This window comes from Schistocerca gregaria, chromosome 4, assembly GCF_023897955.1.
Source record: "Schistocerca gregaria isolate iqSchGreg1 chromosome 4, iqSchGreg1.2, whole genome shotgun sequence".
Classification (NCBI taxonomy): Eukaryota; Metazoa; Arthropoda; class Insecta; order Orthoptera; family Acrididae; genus Schistocerca; species Schistocerca gregaria.
Genome location: NC_064923.1, coordinates 230,552,696 through 230,573,341, shown reverse-complemented (window position 1 = coordinate 230,573,341; position 20,646 = coordinate 230,552,696).

Sequence of the window (20,646 nt, the reverse complement as noted above, 5' to 3'; positions counted from 1 at the left end):
ATACAGACAAAATTACACATCCGGTGACTTTGGAATGCGCTAATGTATACATTTTCTTTCGTTATCAGGTTGACACTAGGAATGAGGGTGCGGCGACACATTGTAGAAGAAAATAGCTAGTGCTGTGCACATAGCATTCTTCACATCAAATGTAGCTTCGTACTATGGATGAATGCGGGGATGTTTCGATTTTTGGTAGGTAACATTTCGATTTTAAAATATTTTCATTTTATTCTTCAACTATACAGAAAAAAATACACATCTGATGACTTTGGATTGTGCTAATGTATACATTTTCTTACGTTTGCAAGTTGTCAAGGGGAGTGAGGGAGCGGCGACATACTGTAAAAGAAAATAGCTAGTGCTGAGCACATAGCATTCTTCACATACGATGTTCTACGTACTGTGAATGGCAGCGTCGATACATCGTTTTTCGATAAGTAACAGTTGGATGTTTAAATTAATTTTATGTTATTCTTTAACTATACAGACAAAATTACACATCTGGTGACTTTCGAATGCGCTAATGTATACATTTTCTTTCGTTGTCAGGTTGACACTAGGACGAGGGTGAGGCGACACACTGTAGAAGAAAATCGCTAGTGCTGTGCACATTGCATTCTTCACATCAAATGTATCTTCGTACTGTTTATGACTGCATGGCTGTTTCGTTTTTTGGTAGGTAACAGCTCGATTTTTAAATTTTATCGTATTATGCTATAACTACATTGGAAATAATACACATCTAGTGACTTTAGGGTGTGCTAATATATACATTTTCTTACGTTTGCAGGTTGTCAAGGGGAGTGAGGGAGCGGCGACATACTGTAAAAGAAAATAGCTAGTGCTGAGCACATAGCATTCTTCACATACAATGTTCTACGTACTGTGAATGGCAGCGTCGATACATCGCTTTTCGATAAGTAACAGTTGGATGTTTAAATAATTTTATGTTATGCTTTAACTATACAGACAAAATTACACAACCGGTGACTATGGAATGCGCTAATGTATACATTTTCTTTCGTTATCAGGTTGACACTAGGAATGAGGGTGCGGCGACACATTGTAGAAGAAAATCGCTAGCGCTGTGCACATAGCATTCTTCACACCAATTGTAGCTTCGTACTATGGATGACTGCGGGGATGTTTCGATTTTTGGTAGGTAACAGTTCGATTTTTAAATATTTTCATTTTATTCTTCAACTATACAGAAAAAAATACACATCTGATGACTTTGGATTGTGCTAATGTATACATTTTCTTACGTTTGCAAGTTGTCAAGGGGAGTGAGGGAGCGGCGACATACCGTAAAAGAAAATAGCTAGTGCTCAGCACATAGGATTCTTCACACCGAATGTTCAACGTACTGTGAATGGCAGCGTCGATACATCGTTTTTCGATAAGTAACAGTTGGATGTTTAAATAATTTTATGTTATACTTTAACTATACAGACAAAATTACACATCTGGTGACTTTCGAATGCGCTAATGTATACATTTCCTTTCGTTGTCAGGTTGACACTAGGAATGAGGGTGCGGAGACACATTGTAGAAGAAAATCGCTAGTGCTGTTCACATAGCATTCTTCACATCAAATGTATCTTCGTACTGTTTATGACTGCATGGATGTTCCGTTTTTTGGTAGGTAACAGCTCGATTTTTAAATATTATCGTATTATGCTATAACTACACAGGAAATAATACACATCTGGTGACTTTAGGTTGTCCTAATATATACATTTTCTTACGTTTGCAGGTTGTCAAGGGGATTGAGGAAGCGGCGACATACTGTAAAAGAAAATAGCTAGTGCTGACCACATAGCATTCTTCACATAGAATGTTCTACGTACTGTGAATGGCAGCGTCGATACATCGTTTTTCGATAAGTAACAGTTGGATGTTTAAATAATTTTATGTTATGCTTTAACTACACAGACAAAATTACACATCTGGTGACTTTCGAATGCGCTAATGTATACATTTTCTTTCGTTATCAGGTTTACACTAGGAATGAGGGTGCGGCGACACACTGTAGAAGAAAATCGCTAGTGCTGTGAACATAGCATTCTTCACATCAAATGTATCTTCGTACTGTTTATGACTGCATGGATGTTTCGTTTTTTGGTAGGTAACAGTTCGATTTTTAAATATTATCGTATTATGCTATAACTACACTGGAAATAATACACATCTAGTGACTTTAGGGTGTGCTAATATATACATTTTCTTACGTTTGCAGGTTGTCAAGGGGAGTGAGGGAGCGGCGACATACTGTAAAAGAAAATAGCTAGTGCTGAGCACATAGCATTCTTCACATACAATGTTCTACGTACTGTGAATGGCAGCGTCGATACATCGTTTTTCGATAAGTAACAGTTGGATGTTTAAATAATTTTATGTTATGCTTTAACTATACAGACAAAATTACACATCTGGTGACTTTCGAATGCGCTAATGTATACATTTTCTTTCGTTATCAGGTTGACACTAGGATGAGGGTGAGGCGACACATTGTAGAAGAAAATCGCTAGTGCTGAGCACATTGCATTCTTCACATCAAATGTATCTTCGTACTGTTTATGACTGCATGGATGTTTCGTTTTTTGGTAGGTAACAGCTCGATTTTTAAATATTATCGTATTATGCTATAACTACACTGGAAATAGTACACATCTAGTGACGTTAGGGTGTGCTAATATATACATTTTCTTACGTTTGCAGGTTGTCAAGGGGAGTGAGGGAGCGGCGACATACTGTAAAAGAAAATAGCTAGTGCTGAGCACATAGCATTCTTCACATAGAATGTTCTACGTACTGTGAATGGCAGCGTCGATACATCGTTTTTCGATAAATAACAGTTGGATGTTTAAATAGTTTTTTGTTATGCTTTAACTATACAAACAAAATTACACATCTGGTGACTTTCGAATGCGCTAATGTATACATTTTCTTTCGTTATCAGGTTGACACTAGGAATGAGGGTGCCGCGACACATTGTAGATGAAAATCGCTAGTGCTGTGCACATAGCATCCTTCACATCAAATGTATCTTCGTACTGTTTATGACTGCATGGATTTTCCGTTTTTTGGTAGGTAACAGCTCGATTTTTAAATATTATCGTATTATGCTATAACTACACAGGAAATAATACACATCTGGTGACTTTAGGTTGTCCTAATATATACATTTTCTTACGTTTGCAGGTTGTCAAGGGGATTGAGGAAGCGGCGACATACTGTAAAAGAAAATAGCTAGTGCTGACCACATAGCATTCTTCACATAGAATGTTCTACGTACTGTGAATGGCAGCGTCGATACATCGCTTTTCGATAAGTAACAGTTGGATGTTTAAATAATTTTATGTTATGCTTTAACTATACAGACAAAATTACACATCTGGTGACTTTCGAATGCGCTATTGTATACATTTTCTTTCGTTATCAGGTTGACACTAGGAATGAGGGTGCGGCGACACATTGTAGAAGAAAATCGCTAGTGCTGTGCACATAGCATCCTTCACATCAAATGTATCTTCGTACTGTTTATGACTGCATGGATGTTTCGTTTTTTGGTAGGTAACAGCTCGATTTTTAAATATTATCGTATTATGCTGTAACTACACAGGAAATAATACACATCTAGTGACTTTAGGGTGTGCTAATATATATATTTTCATACGTTTGCAGGTTGTCAAGGGGAGTGAGGGAGCAGCGACATACTGTAAAAGAAAATAGCTAGTGCTGAGCACATAGCATTCTTCGCATAGAATGTTCTACGTACGGTGAATGGCAGCGTAGATACATCGTTTTTCGATAAGTAACAGTTGGATGTTTAAATAATTTTATGTTATGCTTTAACTATACAGACAAAATTACACATCCGGTGACTTTGGAATGCGCTAATGTATACATTTTCTTTCGTTATCAGGTTGACACTAGGAATGAGGGTGCGGCGACACATTGTAGAAGAAAATAGCTAGTGCTGTGCACATAGCATTCTTCACATCAAATGTAGCTTCGTACTATGGATGAATGCGGGGATGTTTCGATTTTTGGTAGGTAACATTTCGATTTTAAAATATTTTCATTTTATTCTTCAACTATACAGAAAAAAATACACATCTGATGACTTTGGATTGTGCTAATGTATACATTTTCTTACGTTTGCAAGTTGTCAAGGGGAGTGAGGGAGCGGCGACATACTGTAAAAGAAAATAGCTAGTGCTGAGCACATAGCATTCTTCACATACGATGTTCTACGTACTGTGAATGGCAGCGTCGATACATCGTTTTTCGATAAGTAACAGTTGGATGTTTAAATTAATTTTATGTTATTCTTTAACTATACAGACAAAATTACACATCTGGTGACTTTCGAATGCGCTAATGTATACATTTTCTTTCGTTGTCAGGTTGACACTAGGACGAGGGTGAGGCGACACACTGTAGAAGAAAATCGCTAGTGCTGTGCACATTGCATTCTTCACATCAAATGTATCTTCGTACTGTTTATGACTGCATGGCTGTTTCGTTTTTTGGTAGGTAACAGCTCGATTTTTAAATTTTATCGTATTATGCTATAACTACATTGGAAATAATACACATCTAGTGACTTTAGGGTGTGCTAATATATACATTTTCTTACGTTTGCAGGTTGTCAAGGGGAGTGAGGGAGCGGCGACATACTGTAAAAGAAAATAGCTAGTGCTGAGCACATAGCATTCTTCACATACAATGTTCTACGTACTGTGAATGGCAGCGTCGATACATCGCTTTTCGATAAGTAACAGGTGGATGTTTAAATAATTTTATGTTATGCTTTAACTATACAGACAAAATTACACAACCGGTGACTATGGAATGCGCTAATGTATACATTTTCTTTCGTTATCAGGTTGACACTAGGAATGAGGGTGCGGCGACACATTGTAGAAGAAAATCGCTAGCGCTGTGCACATAGCATTCTTCACACCAATTGTAGCTTCGTACTATGGATGACTGCGGGGATGTTTCGATTTTTGGTAGGTAACAGTTCGATTTTTAAATATTTTCATTTTATTCTTCAACTATACAGAAAAAAATACACATCTGATGACTTTGGATTGTGCTAATGTATACATTTTCTTACGTTTGCAAGTTGTCAAGGGGAGTGAGGGAGCGGCGACATACCGTAAAAGAAAATAGCTAGTGCTCAGCACATAGGATTCTTCACACCGAATGTTCAACGTACTGTGAATGGCAGCGTCGATACATCGTTTTTCGATAAGTAACAGTTGGATGTTTAAATAATTTTATGTTATACTTTAACTATACAGACAAAATTACACATCTGGTGACTTTCGAATGCGCTAATGTATACATTTCCTTTCGTTGTCAGGTTGACACTAGGAATGAGGGTGCGGAGACACATTGTAGAAGAAAATCGCTAGTGCTGTTCACATAGCATTCTTCACATCAAATGTATCTTCGTACTGTTTATGACTGCATGGATGTTCCGTTTTTTGGTAGGTAACAGCTCGATTTTTAAATATTATCGTATTATGCTATAACTACACAGGAAATAATACACATCTGGTGACTTTAGGTTGTCCTAATATATACATTTTCTTACGTTTGCAGGTTGTCAAGGAGATTGAGGAAGCGGCGACATACTGTAAAAGAAAATAGCTAGTGCTGACCACATAGCATTCTTCACATAGAATGTTCTACGTACTGTGAATGGCAGCGTCGATACATCGTTTTTCGATAAGTAACAGTTGGATGTTTAAATAATTTTATGTTATGCTTTAACTACACAGACAAAATTACACATCTGGTGACTTTCGAATGCGCTAATGTATACATTTTCTTTCGTTATCAGGTTTACACTAGGAATGAGGGTGCGGCGACACACTGTAGAAGAAAATCGCTAGTGCTGTGAACATAGCATTCTTCACATCAAATGTATCTTCGTACTGTTTATGACTGCATGGATGTTTCGTTTTTTGGTAGGTAACAGCTCGATTTTTAAATATTATCGTATTATGCTATAACTACACTGGAAATAATACACATCTAGTGACTTTAGGGTGTGCTAATATATACATTTTCTTACGTTTGCAGGTTGTCAAGGGGAGTGAGGGAGCGGCGACATACTGTAAAAGAAAATAGCTAGTGCTGAGCACATAGCATTCTTCACATACGATGTTCTACGTACTGTGAATGGCAGCGTCGATACATCGTTTTTCGATAAGTAACAGTTGGATGTTTAAATAATTTTATGTTATGCTTTAACTATACAGACAAAATTACACATCTGGTGACTTTCGAATGCTCTAATGTATCCATTTTCTTTCGTTATCAGGTTGACACTAGGAATGAGGGTGCGGCAACACATTGTAGAAGAAAGTAGCTAGTGCTGTGCACATAGCATTCTTCACATCAAATGTATCTTCGTACTGTTTATGACTGCATGGATGTTTCGTTTTTTGGTAGGTAACAGCTCGATTTTTAAATATTATCGTATTATGCTATAACTACACAGGAAATAATTCACATCTGGTGACTTTAGGGTGTGCTAATATATACATTTTCTTACGTTTGCAGGTTGTCAAGGTGAGTGAGGGAGCGTCGACATACTGTAAAAGAAAATAGCTAGTGCTGAGCACATAGCATTCTTCACATAGAATGTTCAACGTACTGTGAATGGCAGCGTCGATACATCGTTTTTCGATAAGTAACAGTTGGATGTTTAAATAATTTTATGTTATGCTTTAACTATACAGACAAAATTACACATCTCGTGACTTTGGAATGCGCTAATGTATACATTTTCTTTCTTTATCAGGTTAACACTAGGATGAGGGTGAGGCGACACATTCTAGAACAAAATCGCTAGTGCTGTGCTCATAGCATTCTTCACATCAAATGTATCTTCGTACTGTTTATGACTGCATGGATGTTTCGTTTTTTGGTAGGTAACAGCTCGATTTTTAAATATTATCGTATTATGCTATAACTACACTGGATATAATACACATCTAGTGACTTTAGGGTGTGCTAATATATACATTTTCTTACGTTTGCTGGTTGTCAAGGGGAGTGAGGGAGCGGCGACATACTGTAAAAGAAAATAGCTAGTGCTGTGCACATAGCATTCTTCACACCAATTGTAGCTTCGTACTATGGATGACTGCGGGGATGTTTTCTTTTTTCGGTAGGTAACAGTTCGATTTTTAAATATTTTCATTTTATTCTTCAACTGTACAGAAAAAAATACACATCTGATGACTTTGGATTGTGCTAATGTATACATTTTCTTACGTTTGCAAGTTGTCAAGGGGAGTGAGGGGTGCGGCGACATACTGTAAAAGAAAATAGTTACTGCTCAGCACATAGGATACTTCACACCGAATGTTCAAAGTACTGTGAATGGCAGCGTCAATACATCGTTTTTCGATAAGTAACAGTTGGATGTTTAAATTAATTTTATGTTATTCTTTAACTATACAGACAAAATTACACATCTGGTGACTTTCGAATGCGCTAATGTATACATTTTCTTTCGTTGTCAGGTTGACACTAGGATGAGGGTGAGGCGACACATTGTAGAAGAAAATCGCTAGTGCTGTGCACATTGCATTCTTCACATCAAATGTATCTTCGTACTGTTTATGACTGCATGGATGTTTCGTTTTTTGGTAGGTAACAGCTCGATTTTTAAATATTATCGTATTATGCTATAACTACACTGGAAATAATACACATCTAGTGACTTTAGGGTGTCCTAATATATACATTTTCTTACGTTTGCAGGTTGTCAAGGGGAGTGAGGGAGCGGCGACATACTGTAAAAGAAAATAGCTAGTGCTGAGCACATAGCATTCTTCACATAGAATTTTCTACGTACTGTGAATGGCAGCGTCGATACATCGTTTTTCGATAAGTAAAAGTTGGATGTTTAAATAATTTTATGTTATGCTTTAACTATACAAACAAAATTACACATCTGGTGACTTTTAATGCGCTAATGTATACATTTTCTTTCGTTATCAGGTTGACACTAGGAATGAGGGTGCGGCGACACATTGTAGATGAAAATCGCTAGTGCTGTGCACATAGCATTCTTCACATCAAATGTATCTTCGTACTGTTTATGACTGCATGGATGTTCCGTTTTTTGGTAGGTAACAGCTCGATTTTTAAATATTATCGTATTATGCTATAACTACACAGGAAATAATACACATCTGGTGACTTTAGGTTGTCCTAATATATACATTTTCTTACGTTTGCAGGTTGTCAAGGGGATTGAGGAAGCGGCGACATACTGTAAAAGAAAATAGCTAGTGCTGACCACATTGCATTCTTCACATAGAATGTTCTACGTACTGTGAATGGCAGCGTCGATACATCGTTTTTCGATAAGTAACAGTTGGATGTTTAAATAATTTTATGTTATGCTTTAACTATACAGACAAAATTACACATCTGGTGACTTTCGAATGCGCTAATGTATACATTTTCTTTCGTTATCAGGTTTACACTAGGAATGAGGGTGCAGCGACACATTGTAGAAGAAAATCGCTAGTGCTGTGCACATAGCATTCTTCACATCAAATGTATCCACGTACTGTTTATGACTGCATGGATGTTTCGTTTTTTGGTAGGTAACAGCTCGATTTTTAAATATTATCGTATTATGCTATAACTACACAGGAAATAATACACATCTCGTGACTTTAGGGTGTGCTAATATATACATTTTCTTACGTTTGCAGGTTGTCAAGGTAAGTGAGGGAGCGGCGACATACTGTAAAAGAAAATAGCTAGTGCTGAGCACATAGCATTCTTCACATAGAATGTTCTACGTACTGTGAGTGGCAGCGTAGATACATCGTTTTTCGATAAGTAACAGTTGGATGTTTCAATAATTTTATGTTATGCTTTAATTATACAGACAAAATTACACATCCGGTGACTTTGGAATGCGCTAATGTATACATTTTCTTTCGTTATCAGGTTGACACTAGGAATGAGGGTGCGGCGACACATTGTAGAAGAAAATCGCTAGTGCTGTGCACATAGCATTCTTCACACCAATTGTAGCTTCGTACTATGGATGACTGCGGGGATGTTTCGATTTTTGGTAGGTAACAGTTCGATTTTTAAATATTTTCATTTTATTCTTCAACTATACAGAAAAATATACACATCTGATGACTTTGGATTGTGCTAATGTATACATTCTCTTACGTTTGCAAGTTGTCAAGGGGAGTGAGGGAGCGGCGACATACTGTAAAAGAAAATAGCTAGTGCTCAGCACATAGGATTCTTCACACCGAATGTTCAACGTACTGTGAATGGCAGTGTCGATACATCGTTTTTCGATAAGTAACAGTTGGATGTTTAAATAATTTTATGTTATTCTTTAACTATACAGACAAAATTACACATCTGGTGACTTTCGAATGCGCTAATGTATACATTTTCTTTCGTTGTCAGGTTGACACTAGGAATGAGGGTGCGGCGACACATTGTAGATGAAAATCGCTAGTGCTGTGCACATAGCATTCTTCACATCAAATGTATCTTCGTACTGTTTATGACTGCATGGATGTTTCGTTTTTTGGTAGGTAACAGCTCGATTTTTAAATATTATCGTATTATGCTATAACTACACAGGAAATAATACACATCTGGTGACTTTAGGTTGTCCTAATATATACATTTTCTTACGTTTGCAGGTTGTCAAGGGGATTGAGGAAGCGGCGACATACTGTAAAAGAAAATAGTTAGTGCTGACCACATAGCATTCTTCACATACAATGTTCTACGTACTGTGAATGGCAGCGTCGATACATCGTTTTTCGATAAGTAACAGTTGGATGTTTAAATAATTTTATGTTATGCTTTAACTACACAGACAAAATTACACATCTGGTGACTTTCGAATGCGCTAATGTATACATTTTCTTTCGTTATCAGGTTTACACTAGGAATGAGGGTGGGGCGACACATTGTAGAAGAAAATCGCTAGTGCTGTGCACATAGCATTCTTCACACCAATTGTAGCTTCGTACTATGGATGACTGCGGGGATGTTTCGATTTTTGGTAGGTAACAGTTCGATTTTTAAATATTTTCATTTTATTCTTCAACTATACAGAAAAAATACACATCTGATGACTTTGGATTGTGCTAATGTATACATTTTCTTACGTTTGCAAGTTGTCAAGGGGAGTGAGGGAGCGGCGACATACTGTAAAAGAAAATAGCTAGTGCTGAGCACATAGCATTCTTCACATACGATGTTCTACGTACTGTGAATGGCAGCGTCGATACATCGTTTTTCGATAAGTAACAGTTGGATGTTAAAATAATTTTATGTTATGCTTTAACTATACAGACAAAATTACACATCTGGTGACTTTCGAATGCTCTAATGTATCCATTTTCTTTCGTTATCAGGTTGACACTAGGAATGAGGGTGCGGCAACACATTGTAGAAGAAAGTAGCTAGTGCTGTGCACATAGCATTCTTCACATCAAATGTATCTTCGTACTGTTTATGACTGCATGGATGTTTCGTTTTTTGGTAGGTAACAGCTCGATTTTTAAATATTATCGTATTATGCTATAACTACACAGGAAATAATTCACATCTGGTGACTTTAGGGTGTGCTAATATATACATTTTCTTACGTTTGCAGGTTGTCAAGGTGAGTGAGGGAGCGTCGACATACTGTAAAAGAAAATAGCTAGTGCTGAGCACATAGCATTCTTCACATAGAATGTTTTACGTACTGTGAATGGCAGCGTCGATACATCGTTTTTCGATAAGTAACAGTTGGATGTTTAAATAATTTTATGTTATGCTTTAACTATACAGACAAAATTACACATCTCGTGACTTTGGAATGCGCTAATGTATACATTTTCTTTCGTTATCAGGTTAACACTAGGATGAGGGTGAGGCGACACATTCTAGAACAAAATCGCTAGTGCTGTGCTCATAGCATTCTTCACATCAAATGTATCTTCGTACTGTTTATGACTGCATGGATGTTTCGTTTTTTGGTAGGTAACAGCTCGATTTTTAAATATTATCGTATTATGCTATAACTACACTGGATATAATACACATCTAGTGACTTTAGGGTGTGCTAATATATACATTTTCTTACGTTTGCTGGTTGTCAAGGGGAGTGAGGGAGCGGCGACATACTGTAAAAGAAAATAGCTAGTGCTGTGCACATAGCATTCTTCACACCAATTGTAGCTTCGTACTATGGATGACTGCGGGGATGTTTTCTTTTTTCGGTAGGTAACAGTTCGATTTTTAAATATTTTCATTTTATTCTTCAACTCTACAGAAAAAAATACACATCTGATGACTTTGGATTGTGCTAATGTATACATTTTCTTACGTTTGCAAGTTGTCAAGGGGAGTGAGGGGTGCGGCGACATACTGTAAAAGAAAATAGTTACTGCTCAGCACATAGGATACTTCACACCGAATGTTCAAAGTACTGTGAATGGCAGCGTCAATACATCGTTTTTCGATAAGTAACAGTTGGATGTTTAAATTAATTTTATGTTATTCTTTAACTATACAGACAAAATTACACATCTGGTGACTTTCGAATGCGCTAATGTATACATTTTCTTTCGTTGTCAGGTTGACACTAGGATGAGGGTGAGGCGACACATTGTAGAAGAAAATCGCTAGTGCTGTGCACATTGCATTCTTCACATCAAATGTATCTTCGTACTGTTTATGACTGCATGGATGTTTCGTTTTTTGGTAGGTAACAGCTCGATTTTTAAATATTATCGTATTATGCTATAACTACACTGGAAATAATACACATCTAGTGACTTTAGGGTGTCCTAATATATACATTTTCTTACGTTTGCAGGTTGTCAAGGGGAGTGAGGGAGCGGCGACATACTGTAAAAGAAAATAGCTAGTGCTGAGCACATAGCATTCTTCACATAGAATTTTCTACGTACTGTGAATGGCAGCGTCGATACATCGTTTTTCGATAAGTAAAAGTTGGATGTTTAAATAATTTTATGTTATGCTTTAACTATACAAACAAAATTACACATCTGGTGACTTTTAATGCGCTAATGTATACATTTTCTTTCGTTATCAGGTTGACACTAGGAATGAGGGTGCGGCGACACATTGTAGATGAAAATCGCTAGTGCTGTGCACATAGCATTCTTCACATCAAATGTATCTTCGTACTGTTTATGACTGCATGGATGTTCCGTTTTTTGGTAGGTAACAGCTCGATTTTTAAATATTATCGTATTATGCTATAACTACACAGGAAATAATACACATCTGGTGACTTTAGGTTGTCCTAATATATACATTTTCTTACGTTTGCAGGTTGTCAAGGGGATTGAGGAAGCGGCGACATACTGTAAAAGAAAATAGCTAGTGCTGACCACATTGCATTCTTCACATAGAATGTTCTACGTACTGTGAATGGCAGCGTCGATACATCGTTTTTCGATAAGTAACAGTTGGATGTTTAAATAATTTTATGTTATGCTTTAACTATACAGACAAAATTACACATCTGGTGACTTTCGAATGCGCTAATGTATACATTTTCTTTCGTTATCAGGTTTACACTAGGAATGAGGGTGCAGCGACACATTGTAGAAGAAAATCGCTAGTGCTGTGCACATAGCATTCTTCACACCAATTGTAGCTTCGTACTATGGATGACTGCGGGGATGTTTCGATTTTTGGTAGGTAACAGTTCGATTTTTAAATATTTTCATTTTATTCTTCAACTATTCAGAAAAATATACACATCTGATGACTCTGGATTGTGCTAATGTATACATTCTCTTACGTTTGCAAGTTGTCAAGGGGAGTGAGGGAGCGACGACATACTGTAAAAGAAAATAGCTAGTGCTCAGCACATAGGATTCTTCACACCGAATGTTCAACGTACTGTGAATGGCAGTGTCGATACATCGTTTTTCGATAAGTAACAGTTGGATGTTTAAATAATTTTATGTTATTCTTTAACTATACAGACAAAATTACACATCTGGTGACTTTCGAATGCGCTAATGTATACATTTTCTTTCGTTGTCAGGTTGACACTAGGAATGAGGGTGCGGCGACACATTGTAGATGAAAATCGCTAGTGCTGTGCACATAGCATTCTTCACATCAAATGTATCTTCGTACTGTTTATGACTGCATGGATGTTTCGTTTTTTGGTAGGTAACAGCTCGATTTTTAAATATTATCGTATTATGCTATAACTACACAGGAAATAATACACATCTGGTGACTTTAGGTTGTCCTAATATATACATTTTCTTACGTTTGCAGGTTGTCAAGGGGATTGAGGAAGCGGCGACATACTGTAAAAGAAAATAGTTAGTGCTGACCACATAGCATTCTTCACATACAATGTTCTACGTACTGTGAATGGCAGCGTCGATACATCGTTTTTCGATAAGTAACAGTTGGATGTTTAAATAATTTTATGTTATGCTTTAACTACACAGACAAAATTACACATCTGGTGACTTTCGAATGCGCTAATGTATACATTTTCTTTCGTTATCAGGTTTACACTAGGAATGAGGGTGGGGCGACACATTGTAGAAGAAAATCGCTAGTGCTGTGCACATAGCATTCTTCACACCAATTGTAGCTTCGTACTATGGATGACTGCGGGGATGTTTCGATTTTTGGTAGGTAACAGTTCGATTTTTAAATATTTTCATTTTATTCTTCAACTATACAGAAAAAATACACATCTGATGACTTTGGATTGTGCTAATGTATACATTTTCTTACGTTTGCAAGTTGTCAAGGGGAGTGAGGGAGCGGCGACATACTGTAAAAGAAAATACCTAGTGCTGAGCACATAGCATTCTTCACACCGAATGTTCAACGTACTGTGAATGGCAGCGTCGATACATCGTTTTTCGATAAGTAACAGTTGGATGTTTAAATAATTTTATGTTATTCTTTAACTATACAGACAAAATTACACATCTGGTGACTTTCGAATGCGCTAATGTATACATTTTCTTTCGTTGTCAGGTTGACACTAGGAATGAGGGTGCGGCGACACATTGTAGAAGAAAATCGCTAGTGCTGTTCACATTGCATTCTTCACATCAAATGTATCTTCGTACTGTTTATGACTGCATGGATGTTCCGTTTTTTGGTAGTTAACAGCTCGATTTTTATATATTATCGTATTATGCTATAACTACACAGGAAATAATACACATCAGGTGACTTTAAGTTGTCCTAATATATACATTTTCTTACGTTTGCAGGTTGTCAAGGGGATTGAGGAAGCGGCGACATACTGTAAAAGAAAATAGCTAGTGCTGACCACATAGCATTCTTCACATAGAATGTTCTACGTACTGTGAATGGCAGCGTCGATACATCGTTTTTCGATAAGTAACAGTTGGATGTTTAAATAATTTTATGTTATGCTTTAACTACACAGACAAAATTACACATCTGGTGACTTTCGAATGCGCTAATGTATACATTTTCTTTCGTTATCAGGTTTACACTAGGAATGAGGGTGCGGCGACACATTGTAGAAGAAAATCGCTAGTGCTGTGCACATAGCATTCTTCACATCAAATGTATCTTCGTACTGTTTATGACTGCATGGATGTTTCGTTTTTTGGTAGGTAACAGCTCGATTTTTAAATATTATCGTATTATGCTATAACTACACTGGAAATAATACACATCTAGTGACTTTAGGGTGTGCTAATATATACATTTTCTTACGTTTGCAGGTTGTCAAGGGGAGTGAGGGAGCGGCGACATACTGTAAAAGAAAATAGCTAGTGCTGAGCACATAGCATTCTTCACATACGATGTTCTACGTACTGTGAATGGCAGCGTCGATACATCGTTTTTCGATAAGTAACAGTTGGATGTTTAAATAATTTTATGTTATGCTTTAACTATACAAACAAAATTACACATCTGGTGACTTTCGAATGCTCTAATGTATACATTTTCTTTCGTTATCAGGTTGACACTAGGAATGAGGGTGCGGCAACACATTGTAGAAGAAAATAGCTAGTGCTGTGCACATAGCATTCTTCACATCAAATGTATCTTCGTACTGTTTATGACTGCATGGATGTTTCGTTTTTTGGTAGGTAACAGCTCGATTTTTAAATATTATCGTATTATGCTATAACTACACTGGAAATAATACACATCTAGTGACTTTAGGGTGTCCTAATATATACATTTTCTTACGTTTGCAGGTTGTCAAGGGGAGTGAGGGAGCGGCGACATACTGTAAAAGAAAATAGCTAGTGCTGAGCACATAGCATTCTTCACATAGAATTTTCTACGTACTGTGAATGGCAGCGTCGATACATCGTTTTTCGATAAGTAAAAGTTGGATGTTTAAATAATTTTATGTTATGCTTTAACTATACAAACAAAATTACACATCTGGTGACTTTTAATGCGCTAATGTATACATTTTCTTTCGTTATCAGGTTGACACTAGGAATGAGGGTGCGGCGACACATTGTAGATGAAAATCGCTAGTGCTGTGCACATAGCATTCTTCACATCAAATGTATCTTCGTACTGTTTATGACTGCATGGATGTTCCGTTTTTTGGTAGGTAACAGCTCGATTTTTAAATATTATCGTATTATGCTATAACTACACAGGAAATAATACACATCTGGTGACTTTAGGTTGTCCTAATATATACATTTTCTTACGTTTGCAGGTTGTCAAGGGGATTGAGGAAGCGGCGACATACTGTAAAAGAAAATAGCTAGTGCTGACCACATTGCATTCTTCACATAGAATGTTCTACGTACTGTGAATGGCAGCGTCGATACATCGTTTTTCGATAAGTAACAGTTGGATGTTTAAATAATTTTATGTTATGCTTTAACTATACAGACAAAATTACACATCTGGTGACTTTCGAATGCGCTAATGTATACATTTTCTTTCGTTATCAGGTTTACACTAGGAATGAGGGTGCAGCGACACATTGTAGAAGAAAATCGCTAGTGCTGTGCACATAGCATTCTTCACACCAATTGTAGCTTCGTACTATGGATGACTGCGGGGATGTTTCGATTTTTGGTAGGTAACAGTTCGATTTTTAAATATTTTCATTTTATTCTTCAACTATTCAGAAAAATATACACATCTGATGACTCTGGATTGTGCTAATGTATACATTCTCTTACGTTTGCAAGTTGTCAAGGGGAGTGAGGGAGCGACGACATACTGTAAAAGAAAATAGCTAGTGCTCAGCACATAGGATTCTTCACACCGAATGTTCAACGTACTGTGAATGGCAGTGTCGATACATCGTTTTTCGATAAGTAACAGTTGGATGTTTAAATAATTTTATGTTATTCTTTAACTATACAGACAAAATTACACATCTGGTGACTTTCGAATGCGCTAATGTATACATTTTCTTTCGTTGTCAGGTTGACACTAGGAATGAGGGTGCGGCGACACATTGTAGATGAAAATCGCTAGTGCTGTGCACATAGCATTCTTCACATCAAATGTATCTTCGTACTGTTTATGACTGCATGGATGTTTCGTTTTTTGGTAGGTAACAGCTCGATTTTTAAATATTATCGTATTATGCTATAACTACACAGGAAATAATACACATCTGGTGACTTTAGGTTGTCCTAATATATACATTTTCTTACGTTTGCAGGTTGTCAAGGGGATTGAGGAAGCGGCGACATACTGTAAAAGAAAATAGTTAGTGCTGACCACATAGCATTCTTCACATACAATGTTCTACGTACTGTGAATGGCAGCGTCGATACATCGTTTTTCGATAAGTAACAGTTGGATGTTTAAATAATTTTATGTTATGCTTTAACTACACAGACAAAATTACACATCTGGTGACTTTCGAATGCGCTAATGTATACATTTTCTTTCGTTATCAGGTTTACACTAGGAATGAGGGTGGGGCGACACATTGTAGAAGAAAATCGCTAGTGCTGTGCACATAGCATTCTTCACACCAATTGTAGCTTCGTACTATGGATGACTGCGGGGATGTTTCGATTTTTGGTAGGTAACAGTTCGATTTTTAAATATTTTCATTTTATTCTTCAACTATACAGAAAAAATACACATCTGATGACTTTGGATTGTGCTAATGTATACATTTTCTTACGTTTGCAAGTTGTCAAGGGGAGTGAGGGAGCGGCGACATACTGTAAAAGAAAATACCTAGTGCTGAGCACATAGCATTCTTCACACCGAATGTTCAACGTACTGTGAATGGCAGCGTCGATACATCGTTTTTCGATAAGTAACAGTTGGATGTTTAAATAATTTTATGTTATTCTTTAACTATACAGACAAAATTACACATCTGGTGACTTTCGAATGCGCTAATGTATACATTTTCTTTCGTTGTCAGGTTGACACTAGGAATGAGGGTGCGGCGACACATTGTAGAAGAAAATCGCTAGTGCTGTTCACATTGCATTCTTCACATCAAATGTATCTTCGTACTGTTTATGACTGCATGGATGTTCCGTTTTTTGGTAGTTAACAGCTCGATTTTTATATATTATCGTATTATGCTATAACTACACAGGAAATAATACACATCAGGTGACTTTAAGTTGTCCTAATATATACATTTTCTTACGTTTGCAGGTTGTCAAGGGGATTGAGGAAGCGGCGACATACTGTAAAAGAAAATAGCTAGTGCTGACCACATAGCATTCTTCACATAGAATGTTCTACGTACTGTGAATGGCAGCGTCGATACATCGTTTTTCGATAAGTAACAGTTGGATGTTTAAATAATTTTATGTTATGCTTTAACTACACAGACAAAATTACACATCTGGTGACTTTCGAATGCGCTAATGTATACATTTTCTTTCGTTATCAGGTTTACACTAGGAATGAGGGTGCGGCGACACATTGTAGAAGAAAATCGCTAGTGCTGTGCACATAGCATTCTTCACATCAAATGTATCTTCGTACTGTTTATGACTGCATGGATGTTTCGTTTTTTGGTAGGTAACAGCTCGATTTTTAAATATTATCGTATTATGCTATAACTACACTGGAAATAATACACATCTAGTGACTTTAGGGTGTGCTAATATATACATTTTCTTACGTTTGCAGGTTGTCAAGGGGAGTGAGGGAGCGGCGACATACTGTAAAAGAAAATAGCTAGTGCTGAGCACATAGCATTCTTCACATACGATGTTCTACGTACTGTGAATGGCAGCGTCGATACATCGTTTTTCGATAAGTAACAGTTGGATGTTTAAATAATTTTATGTTATGCTTTAACTATACAAACAAAATTACACATCTGGTGACTTTCGAATGCTCTAATGTATACATTTTCTTTCGTTATCAGGTTGACACTAGGAATGAGGGTGCGGCAACACATTGTAGAAGAAAATAGCTAGTGCTGTGCACATAGCATTCTTCACATCAAATGTATCTTCGTACTGTTTATGACTGCATGGATGTTTCGTTTTTTGGTAGGTAACAGCTCGATTTTTAAATATTATCGTATTATGCTATAACTACACAGGAAATAATTCACATCTGGTGACTTTAGGGTGTGCTAATATATACATTTTCTTATGTTTGCAGGTTGTCAAGGTGAGTGAGGGAGCGTCGACATACTGTAAAAGAAAATAGCTAGTGCTGAGCACATAGCATTCTTCACATAGAATGTTCTACGTACTGTGAATGGCAGCGTCGATACATCGTTTTTCGATAAGTAACAGTTGGATGTTTAAATAATTTTATGTTATGCTTTAACTATACAGACAAAATTACACATCTGGTGACTTTGGAATGCGCTAATGTATACATTTCCTTTCGTTATCAGGTTGACACTAGGATGAGTGTGAGGCGACACATTGTAGAACAAAATCGCCAGTGCTGTGCTCATAGCATTCTTCACATCAAATGTATCTTCGTACTGTTTATGACTGCATGGATGTTTCGTTTTTTGGTAGGTAACAGCTCGATTTTTAAATATTATCGTATTATGCTATAACTACACTGGATATAATACACATCTAGTGACTTTAGGGTGTGCTAATATATACATTTTCTTACGTTTCCTGGTTGTCAAGGGGAGTGAGGGAGCGGCGACATACTGTAAAAGAAAATAGCTAGTGCTGTGCACATAGCATTCTTCACACCTATTGTAGCTTCGTACTATGGATGACTGCGGGGATGTTTTCTTTTTTTGGTAGGTAACAGTTCGATTTTTAAATATTTTCATTTTATTCTTCAACTATACAGAAAAAAATACACATCTGATGACTTTGGATTGTGCTGATGTATACTTTTTCTTACGTTTGCAAGTTGTCAAGGGGAGTGAGGGAGCGGCGACATACTGTAAAAGAAAATAGCTAGTGCTCAGCACATAGGATTCTTCACACCGAATGTTCAAAGTACTGTGAATGGCAGCGTCGATACATCGTTTTTCGATAAGTAACAGTTGGATGTTTAAATTAATTTTATGTTATTCTTTAACTATACAGACAAAATTACACATCTGGTGACTTTCGAATGCGCTAATGTATACATTTTCTTTCGTTGTCAGGTTGACACTAGGATGAGGGTGAGGCGACACATTGTAGAAGAAAATCGCTAGTGCTGTGCACATTGCATTCTTCACATCAAATGTATCTTCGTACTGTTTATGACTGCATGGATGTTTCGTTTTTTGGTAGGTAACAGCTCGATTTTTAAATATTATCGTATTATGCTATAACTACACTGGAAATAATACACATCTAGTGACTTTAGGGTGTGCTAATATATACATTTTCTTACGTTTGCAGGTTGTCAAGGGGAGTGAGGGAGCGGCGACATACTGTAAAAGAAAATAGCTAGTGCTGAGCACATAGCGTTCTTCACATAGAATTTTCTACGTACTGTGAATGGCAGCGTCGATACATCGTTTTTCGATAAGTAAAAGTTGGATGTTTAAATAATTTTATGTTATGCTTTAACTATACAAACAAAATTACACATCTGGTGACTTTTAATGCGCTAATGTATACATTTTCTTTCGTTATCAGGTTGACACTAGGAATGAGGGTGCGGCGACACATTGTAGATGAAAATCGCTAGTGCTGTGCACATAGCATTCTTCACATCAAATGTATCTTCGTACTGTTTATGACTGCATGGATGTTCCGTTTTTTGGTAGGTAACAGCTCGATTTTTAAATATTATCGTATTATGCTATAACTACACAGGAAATAATACACATCTGGTGACTTTAGGTTGTCCTAATATATACATTTTCTTACGTTTGCAGGTTGTCAAGGGGATTGAGGAAGCGGCGACATACTGTAAAAGAAAATAGCTAGTGCTGACCACATTGCATTCTTCACATAGAATGTTCTACGTACTGTGAATGGCAGCGTCGATACATCGTTTTTCGATAAGTAACAGTTGGATGTTTAAATAATTTTATGTTATGCTTTAACTATACAGACAAAATTACACATCTGGTGACTTTCGAATGCGCTAATGTATACATTTTCTTTCGTTATCTGGTTTACACTAGGAATGAGGGTGCGGCGACACATTGTAGAAGAAAATCGATAGTGC